Below are 18,441 nucleotides of genomic sequence, written 5' to 3' on the forward strand. Positions count from 1 at the left end.
AAAAACACGTGTCGGGTTCGTGTCGTGTTCGCGAGTTGGGTTGAACATTGACACCCCTAGTGGGGGGTAGCCATAATGGTTTCAATGAACTACATAAATTTGTTGTTGCTCTGGTAGCATCAAACTTGACGTTCCATTTGCATTCATGCCACGCCATTCTAACTAGTAAACAATTTTAAGATTCTTAGGAATGTGAGATAATAATATTTGATTTATTCCCAAGAATTTTAAATGAATTATTTATTTTTCCCATTCTATCCTTATATTTGAATGCGTTAACTATCAAGTCCTTGAAAAAAAAAATCTTCCTCTAAATAAATAATGAAAAGCAAAATATAAACAATTAATTATGACAAATTCATTAAAACTGTAGTCTAACATTTCAAAATGATAAGTACAAAACAAAAATAACTATTTAAATTCTCAAATGCTTTACTCTTAATAATAATTTTTAAAAGACCTTCCAATACATTTCAAAACCCAAAACATGCATACAAATATGATGGGTTGTTAAAAATTAAAAATCTACACATTTTGTATCATTGTATAACAAACATCAAAAGCACCAAATAGGATACAAATTATTGACATGTACTATGACATATGAATCTAGAAATAAAGCCATTAATCAATAAAAAAAAAAAAATGAAGCCACCAATCCAGGTCTATATTTCTAGCAACTAAACAAAACCAAGATTTGAGATATGAATAGATACATTAACAAATTTTCATGAAAATAAATCCATTAATAATTTGTTGAGCAACACACACACAACAGTAAAAGTGAATACATGGCAATAATGGAGGGTCCCCTCCAAACTTTTTTTTTTCCCCATAGGTGAAACCTAAATAGAACTTTGTTAAAGAATTTATCAACAGAGTTGTCTATCTTGTTTATCTTATTTTGGTAGGAAAAGATAAAGACAAGGGAAAAGATATTGATGATTTGTTTTATATTTTATCTTAATTGCTTAAATGATAAGGAAAAAGGGTTAACATTGTCAATTTATAAAAAATACAATTTCCTTTAAGCTTGGAAATTTGGATACTCACTTGTTTTAAAGTGAATCCACATTCCTACTAAGATGGGCTTAAAGGGGGAATCCAAATTCCCCTGGCATCTGAATCCCTAGCGTGATTTGTAACCAAACATGAGAATCTTTAAACATTCTTGGGAATCCTAAAATATCACCCAATACCAAACACCACATCAGGGTGTCAAATAGGTGGGTTTTGGTAGGTTTAGAGTTGGAATAATTAGGTTGGACACATAAAACTCATTTGCCACCCAACCCAACCCATTTATTTTGGATAAACCCTAACCCACCCAATTAACCAATAATCTAAATTACCAAAATGCCCTTAAAACTTGAAAGTGACCAAAGTACTCGTAAAATCATTTAAAATTACCAAAATACTCCCTAAACCTAAAAAAGACCAAATATGCTCAAAAACCACAAAACTACCAAAATACCCCCATAACTTAAAAATGATCGAAATACCCTCGAAACTTAAAAAATGACCAAAATATCCCCGAAATCTAAAAATGACCAAAATGCCCCCTAAACCTAAAAAATGATCAAAATACCCCATAAACCTAAAAAACGACCCAAAAAAAAAAAACCCCGAAACCTAAAAATTAACCAAAATACCCCCAAAACCTAAAAAATGACCGAAATACTCCCGAAACCTAAAAATTACCAAAATACTCCCAAAACCTAAAAAATTACTGAATTACCCCTGAAACCTAAAAATTGACCATCATACCCTCTAAACCTTAAAATGACCAAAATACCTCATAAACCTAAAAAAATGGCCAAAATACCCCCTTGAAACCTATAAAATGACCAAATACCCCCCCGAAACCTAGAAAATGACAAAAATGCCCGTTAAACCTATAAGATGATAAAAATACAACCTAAACCAAAAAAAATGACCGAAATACCTCCAAAATTTAAAAAATAACTGAAATACCCCAAAATATAAAAAATGACCAAAATACCCTGAAACCTAAAAAATTACTGAAATACCCCTAAAACCTAAAAAATGACCAAAATATCCCTGAAACCTAAAAAATGACTTAAATACCTCCTAAACCTAGAAAATTACTGAAAATAGCCCCAAAATCTAAAAATTAATGAAACACCCCTAAAACCTAAAAAATTACCGACATTCCCTCGAAACCTACAAAATGATCAAAATACTTTTAGAACCTTTAATTTGACGAAAATACCCTCAAAACATCCAAAATACCCCAAACCTCTATTTTGATAATTTAAAGGCTTCAGGTTTATTTTGTTCATCTTATAAGTTTAGTGGTATTTTGGTTATTTTAGATATTTTGAGGGGTATTTTGGTTGTTTTAGAGGTTTAGAGCTATTTCAACCGTTTTAAAGGTTTCAAGGTATTTTTGGTAATTTTAGAGGTTTCGGGTTATTTGTGGTCATTTGAGAGGTTTTGGGTGTATTTTTGTCATTTTAAAGGTTTATGGGGTATTTTGGTCATTTTAAAGGTTTAGGGGTATTTTGGTCATTTTGTAGGTTTGAGGGTATTTTGGTCATTTTTTAGGTTTTGGGGGTATTTTAATCATTTTTTAGATTTAGGGGATATTTTAATCATTTGTTTTAGTTTTAGGGGGTATTTTGGTCATTTTTGGGTTTCGGAGGTATTTCGGTCATTATAAAGGTTTCGAGGGTATTTCGTCATTTTATAGGTTTAGGGGGTATTTTGGTCAATTTTTAGGTTTAGGGCATACTTAGGTCATTTATAGGTTTCGGGGGTATTTTGGTCATTTTTTAGGTTTCAGGGGTTTTTTGGTCATTCTTTAGCTTTTGACGGTATTTTGGTCATTTTTTAGGTTTCGGGAGCATTTTGGTTATTTTGTTAAGTTTCGGAGGTATTTTGGTCATTTTTTAGACTTTGGAGATATTTCGGTCATTCTTAGTTTAGGGAGTATTCGGTCATTTTTTAGGTTTAGGGAGGTATTTTGATAAATTTTAGTTTTGAGGATATTTATATAAATTTTTTTTTTTTTTTTTAGTTTTTGAGGTATTTTGGTAATTTTTTAGGTTTCATGAGTATTTTGGTCTTTTTAGTGGTTTTGAGGTATTTTAGAATTTGGTGATTTGTAAAAATGATACTTGGATCATAATTGGGTATAATTGGGTACTTATTTAAAACTCAATTAACATTAATGTTAATTGAGTTTAATTAGGTTAATACCCATTTAAACCAATTAATAATTGGGTGGGTGTTGAGGACAAAATTTTCACACCACATGACTTTATTTCATTGGCAACCTGCACTACATCAATATTATCATGGATTTTGGGTAAATTTATTTCAAAGCCCAAAAGTGCCCATAATTATCAAAAACGAAGCCAAAGCCCATGGTCCAATACCCATAGTGATATTATCTCATCAAAACCCATAGTTCAAGCTCACGGCACATCATCTCATTTTCGGCTCATGATCCAAGCTCGTGAGTCTCATCGGGGGAATTTTAGGAGTCATGGTTTGGAGGGCTAAGAAGTATGTTCAGTAAAACTCCAGCGGTTCAAAGTTGATAATGGAAACATGTTACTTGGCATGTCTTCTCCAATTCCCTAAACTCTAACAAGTCAATGTGTAATAGATAACATTTGGTAAGCCTCTTATATCACATAATATTTAAAATGATAATACTCCCCATTGCTCTTTACCTAAAACTTAATGTTCACCATATAATCTAATTATATTATATCATATAAATTATATTATTTAAATCAATTCCAAACACATCCCTAAATCTTATTAACTATCTCTATATAATGTCTCATCCAACATTAAATGCCCTCCTTACTCTCCAAAATTTGGTCACAATACAAAGAGACCATAATTACATCTCTAAAACTTCATCAAATATCAACCAATGAGTCTATTACTTACCAAATTATGTTGTAATAAAACCATGGACCAATCATATAATTTTGCAAAAGAGGAAATTTAGCCAAAAATACCAGCAATAGTTCTAGCAGAAATTGCCTTAACTCCAGCAAAAGCTCCAGTAGCTCCAGCAGCAACTGCAATATTTCTAGGGGTAGCTTAGGCAATTGACACATGTCCAAAGCGACATCATCAACCCTTTAATGCCCATTCCCAGCAGCTTGCTGCCATACCCAAAGAAGCAAATATCCAATAAAAGAAATCCTACCATTTTAAGCTAAGATCCTTAGCCTCTAGCTGTAGTACCAGAAATAGGAAGATCTCATAAAGGTTATCTTACCATTTTTAGCCAAATCCATGAATTTAATGCAAAATATTTTCTCCAGTAGAAGACCTCACATAGCTGACATCATCCAGCTTTTTCAGGACAACTATTGCTGTAAAGCTATCAGCTGCAGCAGCTACTGCTGTACTGCTATGTCAACTGTTGTATAGCTCCAACAACAGCCTTAAAGTTTCAAACTTTCTTTATTTGGCTAAAAACCAAAGACCCATTAATGAAATCACTTACTTTGTCAAATACTTTTCCTTATTTGCTAAATTTTCCTTCAACTAATTCTAATCTAATTACATACTTGGCTCTATATAAAGAGGACCAAGCCACACACTAACACACCCACTATCCATCTTTCTCTCACTCTCACTCTCTTGTTCTAAAACTTCATCACGAAATACATAAATTTCTAATACTAGAAGTCCTTCTTATGGAAGGCAATATCACTCGTATTTGACTAAAAACTAAAAGAGTATTACATGGGAAAATCATTTAAGTGCATGATAAAGAGGATAAACTTAACCAGCCTATGCACACGGCTGGACATATTCTCTCTCCCTCCAGTTGCACCCATTTTTCCCCTTCAATTATGAAGTCACCAAAAAAAGGATTCATAATATCACATTGTACCGCTGGACTCATTTTATCATGTTACTGAAATGTTATAAGTCCACTGATGTTATACGGTTGGAGCCGTAAACTATAAAGATAAGTCATTATATTTTTATCTCCAAAATTATAATATTGAGTATATTTTAATTCATTATCATTATACCGTTGTACTTATATTATTATGCCAATGAAATGTTATCACCTCATCAATGCTATACGGCTGGAGTCACAAATCATATAAAGAATAAAGTGAAGCTATATGGTTGGAGTTAGAAACATACAAGATAAGTCAATATTTCTCTACCTTCAAGATTACATTATTAAGTATACGTTAACTCATCACTATTGCATCGTTGGACGCAAACCACTTCAATATTGTCTAACTATTTAATAAGCATGGATTCATTAATGCTTCATTAATGAACATATATAATGATAAATTGAATCTATCTTACCACCAGACATATATTATTTGGACATAAACCACCACTGGACATATATCATTTGGACATGAACCACTGCTGGACATATATTATTCGAACATAAACCACCATTGGACATATATTATTTGGATATAAACCATAGCTGGATATAAACTATGTGACATATATTATTTGGACATAGACCACTGCTGGACATACCTTATTATGTTGAACATGAACCATGAATTGTTGCTAGATATGGACTATTTTGGACTTATCTCATTACTGGACATATGACAATTAATTACTTTCTAATATTGGGCATCACTTAATATACATAATAATGATATTCAACTAATCATTTAATCAAAGTTATTCAATTAAATATATTATTTATTTTTTTCAACCATTATCATGATTTTAAGACTTTGGGCTTTATCTATTTTATAGGCTTAAAAATGCATTGAAAGCCATTGGTCTATATGGCCCAGTGTCGAGTTCCAGTTTGAACTCCCCAAAACCAATCCAGGTCTAGCAGAGTCACGCCTCAACGGAAGACACGTGACTACACACAAAAACCACACCTGACAGTGGGTTTGGATGGGCAAATGGCTTTGGGTTGATTTTGTCACCCCTAAATAACCCTAACTATTGTACCAAATCCAGATCCCAATATTTAAATAAATTGTCAACTATTAAAGATATTTGTGGGAGTTGAATTAAAAGTTAATTGAGAATTTGAGATAGGTAGACAACAAGGAGTAGAAGGTGGAGTTAGAATTATAACCATGATGTCTCGGAAAAAAATACCATCACTATTGACTATTACTTGAACCCCATCAATTTGCAATCTTTGATTGAATTGGGAAGGCCCACATATAGTTTTAAAAACTAGGCTAGACGATTGAACCGGTTCAACCGGAACTAGGCACCAATTTGGTAAGATAAAACCCCTAAAATTGGTAAAAACTAGGAGCAAAAACAAATCTTTAACTACACGATTTTTTCACTACAATTCTCCATAGATGTTTGGTGTTCCATTAAATTGAACTTCCCCTTTTTTTCTTTCATATGTTGAAGCCCTCCCCTCAAAATTGAGCCCAATTGTGACCCTAGTTGAAGTTGTAAGCTTCGGAATGGAGTCCCAAGCATGATTCCTTGTTCATGGACAAAAATTGGACAAGTTTGCCCTCTAGGCTAGCTTTTGAGGAGAAACTTGAGCCCATTTGAGCCTATTTTCTTAGGTGTCAATGATCAGAATGGAGTCTAGGATAGATTTCTTGTGCTGGAACAAACATTGGTCAAATTTATGCTTTGGGCTTTTGAAGTGAAACTCAAGTCCTTTTGCGACTGGAAGTAGAAGGCTCAATCAATAAATGTAGTTGTTAAAATCTGGAATGGAATCCTAGAAAAAAATTCATTGTTCTTGAACAAACCTAGTTGAATTAACTTTTTGGCTTTTTACCGCCGCATACCCTTAATGCGATGGTCACTTCACAAGTATAAGTGCTTGTAGGGTGTGGGGGGTAAAGGCAGGGTTCAAGTCTCTAGGAGAGAGCTCCACACACATATACACTTAAATTATGCTAGAGTAGAATTTCTTTTAGGACTTTTGATAAATCTAAAGCCATAATTGTTTGAAAATGATGATAAGACTCGCCACCCATTTTTTGGTGTGAAGTTTGATGGACAATGGACATTTAAAAAAAAAAAAAAATTGCTATTACATAAGTAATGTATATTTATACTTGTGTTGTTAAGGTAATGGAATATTAACTATAACTCCTTTTTCAGTGTTTTATTTATTTATTTTTGGAGATGATCTCTTTTCTCAGAGTGAATGCAACATATTTTTGATGTATTTGCATAGGTAAATAGTTATTCAAAAAATAGTTTCCTAAAACAAAATATCACCGCACATGCATGTTTGGAAGGAATAATATTTTGGGCGTAACAAATTTATTTTTGTTCAACCAAACTTTTTTTTTTTTTTTGGCTGAATGTTCAACCAAACTGAAATATTTCATTGCTTTTATTTATTTATTTATTTTGATAATTTGCAATATATTATTCAAGAAACAACAAACAAAGATGGGGCATCTTCCTTACAAACAACAGCTAGAGTAGGAGAAAGATTGCCAAATTTAAAACAGTACGTAACAGACCTTAGATGCTAATGTGAACTTTGCAATAAAACAAATGTAAGTGACAAAATTAGAGATGGACAAAGAGCTGCCAGAGCGATGCTGACTTTTGAGTAAACCTTCAACAAAGATATGGCTCCATTTTTCTCGTTTTGCTTTGAGCAACCACATCAGTGGTTGCAAAAATGTGTAAAATGCAAAAAGTGCTCAATTTTGCATATTTTAACCCAAAAAACACCTCCATCAGTCTGTGTAAAAATGTGCAAATATATACTATGGCTGTGTAAATGAACAATAATTGTGCATATATACACGTTTACTGTTCATGTGTAAATGATTTTTTATTCTTTTTTTTCCTCTCTCCTCTATCAAACTACTTCTCTGCCCCGACATTTACAACAACCCAGTGCGCCAAAATAAGAAGAAGGAAGAAGAAAATAACCACCAAACCTAGCGCCACCACCAAACACCGCAACCTAGCACAGAAAATTAACCCAAAATCAATGAAAAAGCAATTAGAAAATCCAACTCAAAATCAAGACAAACCCACCGGTAAACCCAACCCAAAAACAGTCCAAACCCACCGGAAAACCCAGCCTAAACCATACTCAACGGAAAACTCACGTGAAATGCCCAACAGAGCTGGATCTGCCGCCAAATCTACTGCCTCTATTGCCGCTCAATCTACTGCTGTCGGGTCTTCCATTGCTACTGCCGGATCTTCCATTGCTGTCGTCGGTTGGGGGTAAGAGGCAAAGGGCCGTCGGTTGGGAGTGGGAGGTGAAGGGTCAGTGGTGGAGGAGAGAGGGAGGGGCGAAGGAAAGAGGGAAGGCAAAAGCGAGAGGGAGGCTGAATCGGTGGAGGGCTGAGGCAACGAGCTGGATTGGCGGCGACGGCGGGCTGGGTGAGGCGGCATTGAGGGAGAGAGTGAGGGAAAGAGAGGAATGAGTGAAAGAGCTGAAAAGTAAAATAGATTCTTATGGAAAGAGAGAATGGGTATTAATAAATAATAATAAAAAACAATAAATAATATTATTTAATTAGAATAGATTTGTAAAATATATAAACTGATGTGGGTGTTTTGGAAATATGGTAATGTAAAATAGAAAAATAGGTTTTTAGTATAAAATAGACATAAATTTTTAGACGAACTAATGTGGTTGCTCTTATATTAAATTTTTACAAAAAGGCAACTATGCACTAATGTATATAATTAGCAATGACACCTATGCTATGTACTGATGTAACTATTCATCCATGACCATGAATTGTTGGGACACTTTATGTCCTTTGTTTTCTTTAATTTCTAACTTTCATGAAACTTAGAGGCCTATGCATGTGCTAGGCAATTCTTTTTAATTATTTTGTTTTCTTACTTTTCTTTTTTCTATATATAGCTGTTATTCATTGGGGATATTGGGCTTTTGCCCTTATTTTGCAAAAATAACAACAATATGTTCCTATTTTGAAACTATTTAGGTTTGTGTCCCTATATTTGAAACTCGATTTTAACAAAATCGAGTTCAGTATAAAACTCGATATCCTCAAAATTGAGATGTAAATTGTTAATTAAAACTCGACTTTAGCAAAATCGAGTTTCACTTAATTTTTTTTTTTTTAAATTAAGTGGCAAAATATGCATAGAACTCAACATTACTAACGTCAAGTTTCACTTGTAACTCAATTTTGTTAAAATCGAGTTTCAAAATAGGGACACGGATATAAATAGTTTCAAAACAAGGACATATTGCTATTATTTTTGCAAAATAAGGGCAAAAGCCCAATATTCCTGTAATTCATTTATGCTATATTTTGACTTCATCATGAAAATTTTTAGATCTTTAATTTGCATCATGTGATAATTTATGTAACTTTTCATCTATATTTTGACTTCATCATGAAAAATTTTAGGTCTTAATTTGCATCATGTGATAATTTATGTAACTATTCATCAATGAATTACAATTATATATAAAATAAAAAAAATAAAAAAGTAAGAAAACTAAATAAATAAAAAGAATCATCTAGTGCATGCATAGGTCTCTAGGTTTCATGAAGGTTAGAAATTAAAGAAAACAAAGGACATAAAGTGTCCCAACAATTCATGGATGAATAGTTACATCAGTACATTTCTAAAGTGGCAAGCTAATACCATGGTATAGGCAACTAGAAATACTATAGGTTTCATGAATAACTAAAAATGTACTGATAAAGTGGCAAGCTAATACCATGTATAGTGTGTGTATATATATATATATATATAAATATTGTGGGGGTGAAAGGCCAGGGAGCCCATATCTATGTATATATCGGGCCAAGGGCCCAATTAGAGGACGTTAAACAACGCGAGGACAGGTAAACACTTTCAAAAGGGTCTGTGTTAGTAAGTGAAGAAATGAAATCCGATCAGAGCCACCCTGGGGGTGGTCCGAGGAAGAACCCCTCCTCGGCTGGGCAAGGCCGAGGACAGAGGGTATGGTCTACCATCAAGAGCAACATTCCAGACCATTCCATGGAAGAGGATAGATATTAAGAAGGAACTGGACAAAGGAAGGCCTTGAAATATCTAAGAAAAAGCTGCTATCATTACATTGAATGCTCTACAGCTACCTGAATCGTGCTTTTCAGCCTTACAACTACTCCCAAAGACTTTAGAGAGGCGCTGATGGGACAAATATCAACACTATCAATCTAAATCTACACATGGATGATGGAAATGAAAGAAGGAGGATAGTATAAAATAGAGGAGAAACCCTGATAGTAGAGAATCGAACAATAAAAGAGAAAAGCACCATAGCAACCTGGGGACCAGACCTGTAACAAAGCTTTAAGAGTAATATTTAAGAATCAGTCTCCTCGGACTCGGCTGTGGACGTTTTTCCTTAGTAAACTTCTGTTATCTTTCTCTCTTTGTCATCAAAATCTATTGGTCTGTTATTTGATTCACTAAAGCCCAGTTTTCCAACCCATTCTCTACAAATTTATTGTTTTGGGCTTTTTTAGGCTTAAGTCCATATACCTATTGGGCTAGGAGCTTAAATTAGGTCCTTACATATATAATAAGAAACTATTACATAATTTAGAAATGTATGTTTTAAAAAAAGTGTAAGCTAATATCATGTATAATTTGAACATCTTCTAAAAAAGTATAATCTAAATTGTATAATTGTAATTATTTATACCATTACATATACACGGAGCTACACACTAGTTGGAATAATAAAACACATGCTTTGAACTAGTTATTCATAAATCTATTGCTTAGGTATTAGACCCATAAATCTAGGTTATTCTATTGATCTAGGTTTATTGCGATTAAGGATTTCTTACATTGAATAACATGTGCATGCATCGTTAAAACGAATTCCAGCATATGTTAGCATTTGTACATCTCATTAAACTCATGAAAAATAAAATGAAAATCTAGTCCATGTCATGAAGAATCACGTTCATGCTTATTGATGCTCATTTTGGCAAAAGGGCCTAATGACAAGAAGAAGCCCAACAATATAAAAAGGGTGAAGGAAGAAGAATTAGCAAAGTAAGAAAAAATTATTAAACTCGAATGGTAGGAATAATGGTCCACAAGCCTATTAAATAGTAAAAGACTCCAAAGAAAGCAAATGGGCCCAAGGGAACCCTAGAGAAAGAAGTAGTAAGCTCATAGGAATCATAAGAAGTAGAAAGCAAACAAAGATGGACTGAAGGAGCCCAAAGAAAGGAATTAGTAAGTGGAATTAGTTCAAATGCCAACAAACCACAAAAGTAAAGGATATGATAATCGGGCCAGGGAAGCTCGAGAGATTTAGTAAAAGTCCAAGGGAATGTAAGAATGAGAGGGACCAAGGATGCCTCAAGGAATGAAACGGGCCAAGGATGCCCAAAAGAATGAAACGGGCCAAGGATGCCTAAAGTTATAGAATGGGCCAAGGAAGCCCAAGATGATATGAGAACTGACCCAGCAAAAATACTAGGCAATGTGAACTAAGGGAAGGAATAATACATGGCAGGCCCAATAGAGGCCCAGCAAGCACAAGTTAAGCAATATCATGGCAGAAGCAATGCAATGGTGTGGCAGGAATACCAGTTGACCCACAAACCGAAAGTAAAAGGAGACAAGGGCTGGATTAAAGAAGAAAAGGCCCATGCCCAAGCAATACCCAGCTTAAAGAAGAAACGAGATGAAAAGAATGAAGACCCAATGACTCATCCAAGCCACAAAGAGTTAAAACGAGCAGCAGAATACACAGAAGGACCAGACAAACCTGCAGACAATGGCTAACGCATGAACACCAAACAAGCCATGGACTCATGTGGGAGTGAAGCACGAACAAGGCTCAGGCACCACCCACTTGTACCCAGCCAATACAGGGGTAGTGGACCATGGGTTAGAGGTAAGAAAGGATATGGTCTAGTGGTGGAGAGAAGGGGGAAGTCTATTCTGGAATTCCCGCTCAAACTCTTTTGGGGGAAATGTCTTGTCAGGATGACATAAAATCCAAAAGAAGGAAAGATGAGCTGGAATGAGTAAGTGCATGCCATAGGAGTTAGTAAGAGAGAATACATAATCCTTATTCGGATGGGAATGCCATGGAAAGCAAGAAAATAAAACAAAACTCCCTTTGCCTGGGAATGGAACGTGGCGCAACCAGCACAGGGTAGTGATGGTGGCTGGGCGGCCAGTAGACTAGTGGGTGGTTTGGGAAAGACACCCATAACAAGCCAAAAGTAGTTGAGGAGTAAAACGGTAAATCTTATCATGACAAGCAGTATAAAAAGGCCTTAGCCATGCACAGTAAAAAACAAGGAGGAACGGCAGGAAACATAAAAGAAAGAAGAGAGAAATAGAAAACAAAAAAGAGAGAAGAAAAAAAAGAGAGTAAAGAAATTATTAAAAAAAAAAAAAAGGAGAAAAACAAAAGTGTGAGGAGTGATAGAGCATGCACCAATAGGCTACCCACTTCTCTTCATCTCAATAGCCTACTCTTTAACAAGTTAAAGAAACTGAGATTAAGCCACTTAGGCCCATTTCTCCAAAGTAGGCAATTCCATGGCAGGATCTCCCTGTAAGATTGCCCACATTGGAGATTGGTTCCCTTCTTGGACTTAAACCTGCTAAGGAACCAAGTTTAGCAGACTAATTCCCTTCCTTTCTTTTATCATGATTGTTTAAGTATTAATGTTATTATTCTTGTTACTAACTTATTTATGCCATACTCATATTATCGTGTTTTCCTGTTGCAAAATTGTTTAAATGTTATCTTTGGTTGGCAGCAAGCGCTTTAGTTAGAGTATCTTTTTTATTATCTTGTTATATTATGTTTCTCATGCCATAACGTTTTTATTACAATGTCCCCTGCCACGGGCACGTGACCAAGATCTCTGCAGAGGGGTCCTAGCTTGTGCATAAACTGGCTTAAGGTGAGTTTCAATTAAACCAGTCCTGACTCTCCTACCCCATAATTATTGGGCCACAGTACGGCAAGAGCAGTCCAGCTCGGGATACAAAAAGGCCCACCACAATGCTCATGCAACATCTATAAATCTATGATTAACATATGGGGTTTGCATCTTGGTATTTCCACATGCTCATGCATTCTAACATGATTACATCAATAATATTGCATTTCATATTCATGTTATTTATTCTCTTTTTTTACTAACTTGCTGTAAATTTGGTTCAAGAAAAAAAAAATTAAAAGCCCCTTTAATCATGTGAATTGGGGTAACCGAGTTATTCTCCCTCTCAATTTGTGTTTTGATTTTTTTTTTCTTTGTCTAATTATATGATGGGATATAAAGTGAACTATTTATATTTTCTATTATACCGTGGGAATCCAACTTAGGCTGAGCAAGATGGAGCTTAACACTTTGTCAGCTCCTACTTAATAACTTAGCCTTCGAACTTACTCTTTAAAATGTAGATTAGAATTTTCTATATAATGCATTTCTTTTAAGGAAAGGTCTTACTACATACTAGTATGCAACAATTGCTGCATAATGGTTTATGTAGCAGCAAAAAGAAAGTAAAATATGTCTAAAAGTCATGTGTAATACACATGATTAGATGGGCCCTTAAACACATGTTGCATTCTTTAATGGACATGACATAAATGTAAAATAGTGGTCTAAATGATTGTAAAATGTAACTAACAAACAACATGAAAAGGTGGCCATGAAAGGCCACCTCTTACTCTACCTTTTGGACTCTCATTCACCTATTTACGCCCCCTTCCCCCCCACAACACACACAGTTTCTCTTTTCTTTTTCTTTTCTTTTTTCCTTTTTGAAAAGAAGTCTGTCATTCATTCATCAACATAGAAAAGGAAATACAACAGAGGTGAGCTAAAGAGCTTAAGAAGTACAAAGCTTAAGGGGGGGGGGGGTCTGGGGAAAGCAGAGAGTGGGGCAATGAAGGAAGAGTTCCTTTCCAGACTTGAGCTAGGCCCGTAGCTTTGCAAGTTGGGCAAGCTCATGAGCTGCTCTATTGTGATCCCATTTCAGATGATGGAGGCTCCAGCTACTGAATTGGAGGAGAGAGCTATGGATTCCACAAAAAATATGGCCAAGGGGTCCGCCTATTTTCTTTGCAATAACTGACTGCACAATGGAGAGGGAGTCTGACTCAATGACAACACGGGAGATATTCATCTCATGGGCTAAAATGATATCGTTTTCCAGGGCAATGGCTTCAACTACATCAGGAGGGTAGTAGGCTGGCAGGGGTTTACTTAGCGCCACGGTAATATGACCAATTGAGTCCCAAATAATCACCCCGATGCTTGAAGTTGTACCATCAGGGCTTGTGGCTCCATCCATATTTACTTTATGGAAACCAGATAGGGGGAGAGATCAGTGTGAGGCTTGGTAGCCTTGCTACTGAACTGTGGGTGCCAAGGCACCTTTGAAATCTTTTGCAAGCCGCAAAGTAGAATCCCAAATCTGACCTGGGGGGAGGGAGGTGGATCAAAAACTACCTAGTTTTGATTGAACCAAATATACCAAGCAGTGACAAAAAAAGTCTTAAGGACCTGGGAAGTGCCATTACTGATGACTTAAAGAGTCATATCAACAATGTCCATTTGTCTGTTTTATAGTATGGCAGGCCTACCCGACCAGAAACTCTAGATAGACCTAGGCGTGTCCCAATCAAAAAGGACATGCGAGGTATTTTCAATGCATTGATCACACATAGGATACCTGCCTTCTGTATTGACCCCTCTAGTCCTTAGGTTTGGCATTGTAGGCAGTGAATTCATGCATGCTTGCCATGCAAAAATACAAATCTTTGTAGGCAGGTTGAGATGCCACACCTTCTTCCAAAGTGGAGTTTGTGGGTCACCATTTGAACTTTTGCCTTCATGGTTGGACTCAACAATTGTAAGGGCAACATAATATGCACTTCTAAACGAAAAATCTCCCTTCTTGTTCCCAGTCCATATAAGGTCCATATGTGCATGTCTTCTAGGAGGGAGTAGCTGAGAGGGATGCCAAGTATGGTGTCAGCTTCAAAAGGAAGGAATGTTCTTCTAACGAGATCAGCTTTCCAACTCTGTTTCTTGGTCAATGAGGGTAGAGACCATAGGGAAATCATTAAAGTCTCGGGGTGGGCTGATTGCTTTGTATGTTGTGGGTGTTGGGAGCCATTTTTCCTCCCATATGTGGATCGTTTTACCATTACCAACCCGCCATCTTGTACCTTGGCAAATCACTTCTAGGCTGCGATGGATACTACATCAGGCATATGATGGATTGCACCCCAATTGGGCATTGAGGACATCGAAGTATGGGAAGTATCTCACCTTGTATATTCTTGAGATCAATGAGTCCGGTCTGGTGAGTAGTCTCCAAGCTTGTTTAGCAAGCATGGCCAAATTGAAAGCTTGGAGGTTTCAAAACCCCATTCCCTCGTGTAGCTTAGACTTGCACATTTTCTTCCAAGCAACGCAAGCAATGTTTTACTCTTAATGACGCTACCCCCACCAAAAATTACGCATCATGCCTTCAAGATCATCACATAATCATTTTGGAAGAAGAAAACAGTTCATTGTGTATGTAGGCACGGCTTGAGCAACTGCCTTTATAAGGACTTCTTTACCACCCATGGAGAGCATTTTTTCCTTCCAACCCGAGAGCTTCCTTCTCACTTTCTCCTTTATTTCCGCAAAGACCTCATTCTTGGACTTACCAATAATGGAAGGGAGGTCGAGATACTTGGAGTGCCTAGAGTCTTGCATTGGACTGAGGATATCCAGAACCTCATTCTTTGTTTCTTGGGCTATGTTGAGGCTAAAGAATACGGATGATTTATCTGTGTTAATTTTTTAACCCGATGCAGTTTTGTATCTAGTGAAGATATTGGTTAGCTTGTGGCATTCCGTGCTGCTTGCTCTATAGAATAGCAAGCTGTCGTTAGCAAAAAAAAGGTGGCTCACTTAGGGGCACCCTCGGCTAATGGAGATGTCGTTTAGCTCCCTGGTCTGTGTAGCCTGGTTAATAAGGGAGGAGAGGCCTTCGACACAAAGAATTAAGAGGTAAGGGGAGAAGGGGTCTCCTTGCCGTAGACCTTGTGAGGGAGTTATACATCCATAGGCCGTACCATTTATAAGGATAGAGTACGAGAATGTGGTAATGCAGTGTATGATGAGACTAATCCATCGCTCATGAAACCCAAGCTTCTTCATTACAGCCTCAATGAAACCCCACTCAACACGGTCAAAGGCTTTGCTCATATCCAATTTTACGGTCATAAGGCTTTCCTTTCCCTCTCTATTGTTGTTGAGGTAATGCATAACTTTAAATGCAACCAGGATGTTGTCGGTAATGAGGCGTTCAGAGAGGAAAGCGCTTTGGTTCTCTGTGATAATGTGGGGCAGAATAGCCTTAAGCCTATTGGAGAGGATTTTTGCAATGATTTTATATGTGACGTTGCTTAGGCTGATCAGCCTAAATTCAATCATTTTGGTGGGGGAATTTTTCTTTGGGACAAGAGCAATGTTAGTTCTATTAATCTCAGCAATAGGCATATGAAAGTTAAGAACATTGAAAGCCATATTAGTGACACTAGTGCCAACAATATCCCAGTATTTTTGGAAAAAAATTGCTAACATACCGTCGGGTCCGGGTGCCTTGGTTGGGTGCATTTGCTTGAGGGTAGAGAGGACTTCATCCTTGGTGAACTCTTTGATTAGCTCCACATTCATCTCATTGGTTACCCAAGAAGGAATTGCACTTATCACATCATCAAAACTGCCAGGTTGGGATGAGGTATAAATATCCTTGAAATATTGAATAGCTACTCCTGCAATAGTTTCATTTATGTCATGCCAGGTCCTATTTTCATCTCGAATTCCCAGGATAGTGTTCTTTTTCCTCCTTTCAGATGCCCGATGGTGGAAAATTTTTGTATTACGATCCCTTTACTTAAGCCATTGGACTCTTGATCTTGATTACAAAAAAATCTCCTCACTGTCTAGAAGATCATTAAGATCCTTCCTTAGGCGATTTATTTCGGCCCCATGTCTACCATCAGTGTCTTGAAGGAAAAGGGAATGGAGGGCTTTCCTTTTAGTTTTGATCTGTTTTGGAATATGTCCAAAGATTGAATGGCTCCAACTCGAGAGGTCAGCTATACAATGCTTAAGGCTGAGAGCAAGACCCCCAGGTGTGTTTGTGTCACGGCATGTAATCCAAGCATTTTGGATAATATTTTTGCATTCCTCCTTATGTACCCACATTGCTTCAAAGTGGAACTGTCGCTTCTAGGGGAGTTGTGCATTCACTATATCAGAGATAAGCAGGGCATAGTGATCAGAGGTAGAATTGATGAGGTGGTGGACTCTTGAATTTTGAAAATGGCTTCTCTATTCATCGGTGGCAAGAGCACGATCTAAGGGCATATATATTCTGTCGAACCTCTCTCTCATGTTACACCATGTAAATTCAGAACCATTATAGCCCAAGTCTCTGAAGTTGCAATAGTTTATTGCATTTCTAAAGCCGTCCATTTGATGTTGGGACCTTTGGACCCCTTCCCATTTCTCCCCCATTAAGATGATCTCATTAAAATCCTTGAGGCAAAGCCAAGGGAGTTGAAATTGATGGTGAAGAGAGGTAAGGAGCTTCCATGAGTCATTACTTTTATGAGTATCCGAGTGCCCATAAAAACCTGTGATTCTTCATCTGAAGCAAGAGCTCAATTCAATGACAATGGCGTCAATGTGATGTGGACTGTAGGTTACGATGTCAAGCTTGATATCCTTTTTCCAAATCATTGCAAGGCCACCACTCTGGCTTTTGCTTGGAACAAATAAACAATTTAGGTGGGACATTGATCTTCTTTTCTTTTCCGCTTCTTTTTTATTTAGTTTTGTCTCCGCGAGGAAGACAAATGTAGGATTCCAATGCTGCATAAATTCACACAGCACCCTAACTGTTTAGGGGTTCCCAAGCCCCTGACAGTTCCATCTAAGGGCGATCATTACTCTCGGCAGTGCTACCACCACCGATATACCATTAGGAGAGGGGGAGGGGGAGGGAGAGGGCCGAGGGGGGGGGGGGGGGGGGGAACATGGAAGAGGCGTTTTTGGACTCTATTTTCTTCGGACTCTAAAGATTCAAAAGTACCTGGTCTTTTAGAACCCACTTCAGTCTTAGGAGCTAGCAACTCGGTGTCTTAGGCCTGGCTATCATCTTGGGCTTTTTGTCCAGCTATTTTCTTAGATTAATCTTTTTTTTTTTTTTTGGCTGGGTGCTATTGGGTGGGTCGTGCCCCAAGGTGTTGGCATCAGATTTGTATCTGCGTTCTAATTTTGGCCTTAATGGGCTTGTCACTTCTAAGGCTTCAAAGTTGGATGATTGCGGTTGACCCATTCTAGAGTCCAAATCCCTTTTATCTTTTTTAAGGTCCTGGGTGTTGCCAAAGATCACCTTTCCTTGCGAATCACAAGAGTTTCCTTTTCCTTTCTGGTTACGTTTCAAATTTTCTGCCTTGTCCCATCCATC

Source organism: Quercus robur, chromosome 4 (assembly GCF_932294415.1).
Source record: "Quercus robur chromosome 4, dhQueRobu3.1, whole genome shotgun sequence".
Lineage (NCBI taxonomy): Eukaryota > Viridiplantae > Streptophyta > Magnoliopsida > Fagales > Fagaceae > Quercus > Quercus robur.